Consider the following 9,158-nt stretch of genomic DNA (forward strand, 5'->3'; position numbering starts at 1 on the left):
TAAAAAGAGAAATGAGATTGGAAGTAAGATAAACGGGTACTGGGAGGCACTGACAAGCTAGCATTGTTCTTTAATACCTTCATTCCATTTATGAATGGAATGCTTTTTTGCTCTTTTTCTTACTTTTATTTTTTTTTTCCTTAAGAAATCCTGTGCTTCTTGAAATGTGAAATAGGTGAAGGAAAATACAGTTCGGGACCATTAATTGTGCTTTCTTATTGAGTATATAAATTTGATGTCAAACGGGCCTGGCTGAATGGTATATATTTATTTCAAAAATATCATTTCTGTGAGGCATTGCTGCATCATCCTATTGATTTAGGGATTGGTGTGATTGTGCCTGATGCTTTTATGAAAGGCAGGCTATTAACAAACTAAATTGAAAAACTAGTGAGTCTGCCTTTCCGGGCCCAATCCAGCATGCTGCCCATGTGAGGCTTAAATGGTGAAATACTGTAAAAAGACTTATTTTAATGCGACAGACTCCTCATTGCAATCCATAAACCTTATTTGCTGTGAAGAAAAAAAAATTCCTACAAGATAGAATTCTCATGCTCGGGCAGCAATCTCCCTCTGGTTTCTCTCCCATCCATGGCAACATTAATCTTTCCATTTCAGAAGCTGACTCTCTTTGACCTTGTTGGACATTAGGATTAAAATCTGTGTAAGACAAAGTAGCTTTAAGAGAGTCAGAGGAACTCTGGGTGCTAATGCAAAAGGCCCTGGAAGTATTAGGGATTGAAGTTTCCCTGAATTCTTGGTGTAAAGCTGGAAGATTAAAAATAGGGTATGGAGGCTAGACGTCATGAGATTTTGATTAGTTCATACTCCTTGTTTTACAGATAGAAACAAAGGCACAGATAAGGGGTGACAGTTTGACATCTGTCCTCTACCACACAGTCAAACTAGTGGCAGAGCTGAGGGTCCCAGAGCGGTTTCCAATCAGCCTCACTAACTCCTTTAAACCTTGCCTTCCTGTGACCCATGCCCCATGGAGGATGATCCAGGTCAGTATTTGAAAAGAATTTGGAATCTTTAATTGAATGAAATAGCTGTATTAAATAGCACTCACAGGAAAGGTACCTCAGTTTTGATCAAAAGTGAAGGGGTTCTGATGGTGGCTTCTTCTGCCTGCAGTGCTGTGTAAGTTAATATCCCAGTTCTGCTCCTCCGATAACAAATACCCAAGATACTATCAGTGGCCTTGGAGTACCTAAGAGGTAGGTGTCTGCATAAGGGACCCAATGGCACCGGACATTCTTTAATCATGACGTAGATGATGCAGAGGGACACTTATTGGATGATAGATCAAAAACTTACACATTGTATGGAGTTTTCTTTTCTATTACTGTATTAGTAGAGGGCGCGTATTAACACAGAGATGTGAATTGAGAACCTGAAATACCCTTAGGCCTGCATGATGTTACCCAGGAAGTGTAGACAAGAAATGTAACACAGCCTTGCTTTCTGCTTGAAGGGCTTCAACTCAAATGGAGGAGGGCCCAAGGACTGAGGAGCAGAGAAATCCCGCTGTGAGCTTCACAGACTGGAAGCTTGGAGATCAGAGAGAAAGAAATGATGAAAGGAAGATGCAAAGCCTATTCTATGGGTGAGTTGGTGCAACTTTCTCTGCAGGCCCCTGCTTGGGGTGGTCTGGACTGAAGGTAAGAGTTGAAATAAAATTGCCAGGAGCAAAGTCGGCTATACCACTAGCATATGGCATATGATTTACTTGGCTGACATCTTTCTTCTCTCCTTTTCTTTCCCTCCCTCCCTCCCTCCCTTCTTTCTTTCTCTTCCATTTCTCTTCTTCTCTCCCTTCCTCACTTCTTTATTTGCACATACCTGATAACAGTGTCTGCAAAGTCACTCCTGGAGAGAGATGCCTCTGAGAGAAAGGTATTCCAGTTCAAGTTCAAGTTCAAGGCTGCATGGAGGCCTTTTGTATTACATTAGGAGAGCTATGTCTTTTTCTGGAAAGGAGGAGAGGCGCACAGCAAGCAGCAGACTCTTCCCTAAGGGAACACACTCGGAAGATGTGCCCGTGCTCCATTTCTCATTCTTCAGAAGGTGGGCGACCTTGGGCTTCCCTGCTGTGTGCAAAGCTGGCCCCTGGATATTTTTTGGAATGCTGCAATGAGAAATACATACTGGCCTACCCTGCATTTTGTTTAAGTTATACTTCATTAAAGCAGAAAGCTCTCTGAATTTCTCATATTTTCTCTCACAAAATCTGTATTTTACCCACTTCCTTTCTTCCGCCTCTCTATGTCCTCCTCCTCCTTCCCTCCCGCTCATAACACTCACACTCCTTTCTACTGGTTGGAATTTCAAATGACTGTTCCAACTAGACAAAAAGAAATCCTGTTTCTATGCTCAGACAGCCTTCAGACTGATGGCCCATTACATTAGCATACAATAAAAGCCAGCAGGGGGTGCATTGCCACGCTGTTATCCTGGGTCTCTGTGCCCCAGGGGGCTGAGAAGGTTCCTAGCATGCAGCTCCTCTCTCTGGTAATGAGGCAATTGTACACTTTGGTGACAGCTCCTTGGCCTGGATGGGAGCCGCAGTCTTAGTGGAAGGAGAAAGGAGTGAAGGTCGACACCAAGCATCCTGCAAGCTGACGTGGGCTTGTTGCTTTCCCTGGCCTCTTCATTTTATCCTGCACCGGCCTCAGAACTGCTTCAAATTCCTAGGTTTCCTGTCCATAATAAATCAGACAGTTTTTAACATGGGGAGGACTAATTCTAAACCTCACCCATTAAAATACAAAGAGCAGGCAATCATATATTTTCAGCATCCCACCTGTTTGCTCATCCTGTAGGAAAGACAGGGGAACCGGGGCTGTTGGGGAAAAGATGCAGGCAACCCTCCCTCCTCTTACTGTGTATATGATACAATCAACTCCCTAGTAGCATTGCTGGCTGAAGCTAGGACTTCAGCACCCAGAGTTCAGAGCCATCCTGAAGCCATTCAGGGACACAAACAATAATCCTGCCTCCCCAGTGGAGTCACCTAAGCTCCTTCCAGCAACACTGGGGTCTTTAACTGAATCCCTGCACCTATCTTTATTTTTTTATTGGTTGTTCAAAACATTACATAGCTCTTGACATATCGTATTTCTGTCTTGGGTCCTTCTCTCCAGCCTTCTCTGGCATGGAGTCACCATAGCCATTCTGCTGGGCTAGCTCTTTGTTTAAATCTCTGATGAAAGGGAGGGAGAACTGAGCTGTGTGCATTTATGAACATGCACACGCGTGCGCACACACACACCAGAAAGCCTGGGCACATCACCTCTGTTGCTTCTCCATTGCAGGAAACCAGAGAAAACATAGCATAGACAAGTTCCAGTTCCCTTTTTTGTGATAATGCCCTTGCTTTCTCTCCAGGGATGGGATAGACAGAAATAAGCAGATTAGCAGCCCCTGAAAAGGGCTGTAAACCCCAGATAGAAATAGAACAATTGATATACAGGTTCCTTTGTGATAGAGTGACATAGCCTAGCCCACCCAAGTTCCACATCTATACTCTACTCTCCCTCCTACAGCCAATTCAGTTCCACATGGGCCTGCTCCAGGCACAAGCAGATTTCTTGAGTCTTAGAGCCTCTCCTTCCTGAGATGTTACTGAATGCTGGATTACAGATCACTAACTAATAGGATATTGAAGCTTCCAGACCTCAAACCTTTTAACTTGAGGAAAAGAATGTGTAAATGAATGCTGGGAAGATTATTTTGGATAAGGACAAATGTCCCTGACCATAGGCAGGCATCAGGTCCTGAGAAGGAGGATGGATGGAGTGTCAGGGTCTCTGCTCTCACATATCCTCAAGAAGAAAACCCACCCTTGATGTGTTCAGGCTAGTTTGTTCCCTTAAAGGGACCAAATCAAGTGTCTTGAGACTCTCAGGGTCTTGACCCCATAATCTTGTACCACCACTGGTGCGAGATGATGATTCCTGAAAATGACAGTATTCTCTGGAGTATTCTTTTAAAATTATTCTCATGTCCTTGTCCTCTCACCCAGGGTGCTTGGATGTTGGCCAGCACTCCCTATGCTTGAACTATGACCTACCTCCTTAGCTACTATATATGCTGCAACTAGGTCAATACTCCTACCTGACCATTCTGGAGACCTTCTTCCTTAAAACCTTTTGATGACCCCTATGGGGAAACTGGAGTTCAAATCCCTAAATTACTCAAGGTTGTGCAACCTCAACTCCATCTGTGTCCTTATTGATTCTCTTCTGTGTCCCCAGTGGGCATGTCCCTGACCACACTTCATACTGTGCACCTTAAATTTCATTTCTTTTTCTTTTTACTTTCATGCAGAATTGCAGAGTAGGAGAGAGAAGATAGGATATGGGGAATAAGCACCAGATAGGTATTTGACACATGAGTTTGAATAGTATATCTACTACTTAGTAACCTTTACTTGATCATTTAATATTTTTCTGAGTCTGCATTATGAACTTTCAGCTGGGGATAATAATAATCCCTTTTTGTTAGATTCAGAAGTTAACGTATGTAGCATATCTTATGCATGGTAGGGGCTTCTTACTATGAAGTGAAGGCACTTATTATTATGCCTTCACTCTTTTATACTCCTATTTCTAGTAGAGATAACCCTCACATGAGGGCGGTGTTTACATTTTACTTACTCCATGAAGCTTCCTAATACCAACAACTCTTATTTCTTCTCAAATTTTAAAATTTTTTTTCTAATAATAGTTATACATGACAGTAGAATGCATTTTAACATGTAATACATAAATGGTCTTCTCAAATCTTTTATTTGATTGTAAAAAAATATTTCCTGGGCAATTACTTTACATCGCTAATTGTATATTCATGAATATACAGTCTGCATATTCAGCAGGACTAAGAGTGGCAATCGCCATCTCTGACTATTCTCCTCCAACCCCATTCCCGTCTAAGTAAGGGTGGCCACCACATTGGTTCTTGAGCCAGTTCACAGTCATTTAGGAAATGCCTGAGATGCTCAGATCCTATATGCAATAATCATCTGTCCTGTTGCATGGACCCAGAAGATGTCCCTGGTATTTTCAGGTAAGCTTTTGTAGGCAGGACCCCAACCTGGGAAGCTGGGATGTTGCTCAGTGGTAGAGTACTTGCCTGAACAAGGTCCAGGGTTCAATCCCTGGAACCTCAAAAACAGAAAAAAGAAAAAAAAACTATCCTGTAAAAGCAGAATTTGAACCAGATACTCTCTAATTTGTTTCCTTTATTTCCACGGGGCCCCTTTTTCAAATTCTTGAATTTGAAGTTTAAAATTCAGTATCTCCCAGTTTCTATAAGCATTTTCCTGTTAAAACTCATATATATGTTCCATGGGCACTTACCTGAAAGTCCATATGTTATATAGGTCTGAGGTCAAGTCTGGGCCCCCCAGTTTTGTAATCTAGACTCTGCTGCTTCAGAACTCCTTCCTCTCAGGTGCTATCCCAGTGTTCAAAGATCAACAGCTATTCAAAGTCCCTTCTGCACAGGATTTAGTCCCTGATGCTGGCTATTATAAAATGTGCAGCTAGCCACCTTTGGGTGCTGATCCTTACTCTTAGCTGCCCTGTCCCAGTGCTCTTTCCTTGGCAGACTTAGTTACAGTTACTTTTCCTGCTGTTATAGGGTTACAGGTAACAACCAAATCCAAGATACAAGGTGGACATTATACACAGCTGTATTTTCCAGCCATCTCTGTCCCCTTCCAAGAATTTTTACTTTTCCTGATATGAATGGGGTATTTCTAAACAGAGATGTCTGACTACCGAACTGATGAAACAAAAGGATTTGCATGGAAGACCAGGTGTGCAATTATAAACTCATGGTAGCTCTGTGAGTCTGGGTTATGTCAGAGGAGGCTTTGTGGAGGGCAGACAGGTAGACAGCCTCGGGAGCTTTGATAAGAGTGGGGAACTCAAGACTCTTGCCTGCCCTGACATTCACTGTTCTGTGACCTTGGGAAAGTCACTTATCCTTGTGAGGATTAATGAGTTAATCTCAGGAAAAGTACTTTGAGATCATTGGATGACAGGTGCTGTATAAGTACAAAGTATTATTATTAAAATGTCACTGTGCTGGCTGCTTTTGCTCTTGAGGGTGCAGAGGCAGGAATGACAGCCCCGGGTGATTGGATAAGGATTACGTAAGACAAGGAAATAGAGAGTTCTTTCAGGAGAAGTTCTTTCCTGCAACACTACACCTCTCCACCACCACTCTGGTTAGCAGTCTTGTGACTTGTCTCCAAGACACAGGTGAGCTGCGTTTTCTTAAAATCAGTAGGTTTATGTCCAAAGAGCTTCCTGTTCCTTAGCATAGCCTTGAAAGTAGAGACAAGAAAAACTTATTTTAACTTCCCCCAAATACTATTTTTGCCCCCAACAAACTCAAAAACTTCCCACATGTTAATAGAAGGGAAAATACAGAGAATTTATAAGATAGAGATCTCAGACCATCATAGTACAAACTTTCTCTGTTAGCAAAATCTTCCATCTTTTTGTGTCTAGCTTTTAGCTTATTTTTGTTCGTGAATCAAAGAACTTTGGGGAAATAAGTTACTATTATATTTGTGTGTGTGTGTGTGTGTGAAAACACCCAGCACAAAATAGACACCCAGTTTAAAAAAAAAAAAAAAAAAAAAAAACGAATGAGTTCCTTATTTCCAAGTCTTGATATCAAAATTCCAAGGCATATTAAAATATCAAAAAGTCAACAAATAGCCATTGAGTATTGGTTCGTTTAAAAGAAAATCAAAATGTGAAGGACCCAGTTGTTCCCCTCAAGGGTTGTTAGGTGGTTTGTGGTGGCTAAGGAAACAAAGCACCAGGCAATGCTGGCGTGAAAGAACAACAAATCAGGCACCCACAGACAAGCAGTGAACCACCTATCAATCAGGTGGGGTCTCCTGACCAATCCTTGAAGGACACGGATCTCAGCAAAATTCTCATACCAACCCCAGGAGGACAAGGGACTCTAAAAACCTCCCTTTCCTGTCCCAAGCCCTCTCTTTCTGCTGTAAACCTGATCAAATTATAATTTGGCTGAGCCTGGGTGCGACTCCCCGCCCCATCCACCCACTCTGTTGGACTAGAGGGTCTTCCCTGAAACAAATCTCAATAAAGCCTTTTTCAGCAGCTTTTAATGTGCCTCCTTTTGGTCACTGGTGCCTGATCTTACAAGGATCGTCTTGTGTTTGAGGAAAAATATGATTTAAGGAGATGGAAATTGGGCACTGTTGCAGTCTGAGGGAACATTTGTACACAGGAAGAGGCATAGCATTTTTAGAAGGTATTTGAGTGGTAAATATAATCAGTAAGAGAGACAGCAGAACCTACACAGGTGACAAAAGATGAAAAAAATATGAAATAAGACTTTGAGCAAGTGAAGATCTAGGAAGACTTTCTGTGTATTAGTAACCATGTGAGGTTTTCAAGAGAATCAAAGAAGGACCAGGCTGTACCCAAGTGCCTACAGGTTAGTAGGAGGTTTGCTTACAACTGGTGTAGCCTCTGTTGTGGATCTACGAGTTAAAGAAGGGTTTAGTTTAGATTGTGTAGTTTGGGGTGTTTTGTTTGTTTGTTTGTTTGTTTACAGTTGTTTCTTAAAATAAGTGCACTGTGGATTCTCTTAAGGAGGCAGACACCTCCAGAGGAATTGCTATGCAGTCTGCCTATTCCTGTCTTCAAGACCTCTGGGGAAAAAAAATTCCTAGCTGGAAAGGAAGTTCATTTCCAAGAAGGAGAATGAAGCCCACTGCTTATCCACAAGCTGTATTTCCACAGCAGGCTCACCTTGTGCAAGATCAAACCTGTCCTGGACAGAGGGAAAGGGCTTGCTGCTCAGCTCTGAGGAGCCAGGAGACTGGCCTCCAAGATTTTATATGCAGAACCTAGGTTTTTCCAGTACAAGCTCAGGTAAGGCAGAGAAATAGTTCCCTATTAACAGCTGTATGTAGTCAATTGCTCTTTTTTATTTTTTAAAAATTATTACCTTAGCACCATTGCCATTCTGTATGTAACTTTTCTCGGAAACATTTTGAGACTTTTTCATAGAGAGAGGCAACAGTGTGAATGAACAGAAAGATGGAAAAAAAGTCCTTGTGCTGTGAAGTCACCTCTTCTCTGTTCTGCAACTTCTCTGCAGCCTTCTGCTACTCTATCAACCCTGTGAACTCACACTTTTGACCTGGATCCCCTGCAATCCCCCAAGGGGGGCAAAAAGTAACTGCTTCTCAAACCCACCTATACCTCAACACGGAACTATGTGATTAATGAATTTGATGATCAACCATTCTTTGCTAGGGTATTAATAACCATTAATATCTAACCTCCCTCATAGCAATTTTATTTTAAAAGTTGGATTGAACTTGTTTCTCTGAAGTGCAATTCAGCATGGAAATCTTAGAAGTCTATGGAGGGCCAGTTTAGCAGGTATTTGGAGCAGAGATACCAATAATCATGGCTTCTAAGCAAACACTATTCATATAGAAAAGCAACATGCACTGATGACTTTTTTTGACAAACTCCCTTAATTTATAGACCTTAGCCTGAACACTGCTTTAAATGACACCTGGGGCGGGGGGCGGGGGCACAAAGCTAACTCAGCAAAAACAGAACACAAGCCCAGGTGCTCTGTCTCAGACTGGAGCAGAACCCACACACAGCACCATGTTGTTTTGTAAACCCAATCCTGTCCCCGCCTTTCTCTGTGACCTTACACAGAAAACTCAGTTTCTGGGTTTCTCTTTTTATTCTGTAAAACAGGAGTTAGATTAATGGGTCTTTAAAGAAAGGACTCTTTCAGCTTTTCAAGTATTTTGATTCTGTGCATGTGGAATCACACATATGCATTTTACATTCATCTACATATATAGAGCCTTGGGAATTTGACTTTATCATTTCTTCAAGTTTCCACATGCCATGATGCCTCACTCCTGGTAATGGTCTTTAGCATGTCAATGATTCAAATACAAGGCCATTTTCTTGGGCCTTCATTGTTTCAGAGTGAAATTGAAAGAGGGAATCCAGCTGTTTATATGCAATATGCAGCAATTATGAAGTTCATTTCCAGAAGCCACTGTAACCATGGCAACCTGTAATTCTGGAAGAATAGAGACAGGCTGTAGACTGACTTCCAATGGG

Source organism: Marmota marmota, unplaced genomic scaffold (assembly GCF_001458135.2).
Source record: "Marmota marmota marmota unplaced genomic scaffold, marMar, whole genome shotgun sequence".
In the NCBI taxonomy this organism is placed as follows: Eukaryota; Metazoa; Chordata; class Mammalia; order Rodentia; family Sciuridae; genus Marmota; species Marmota marmota.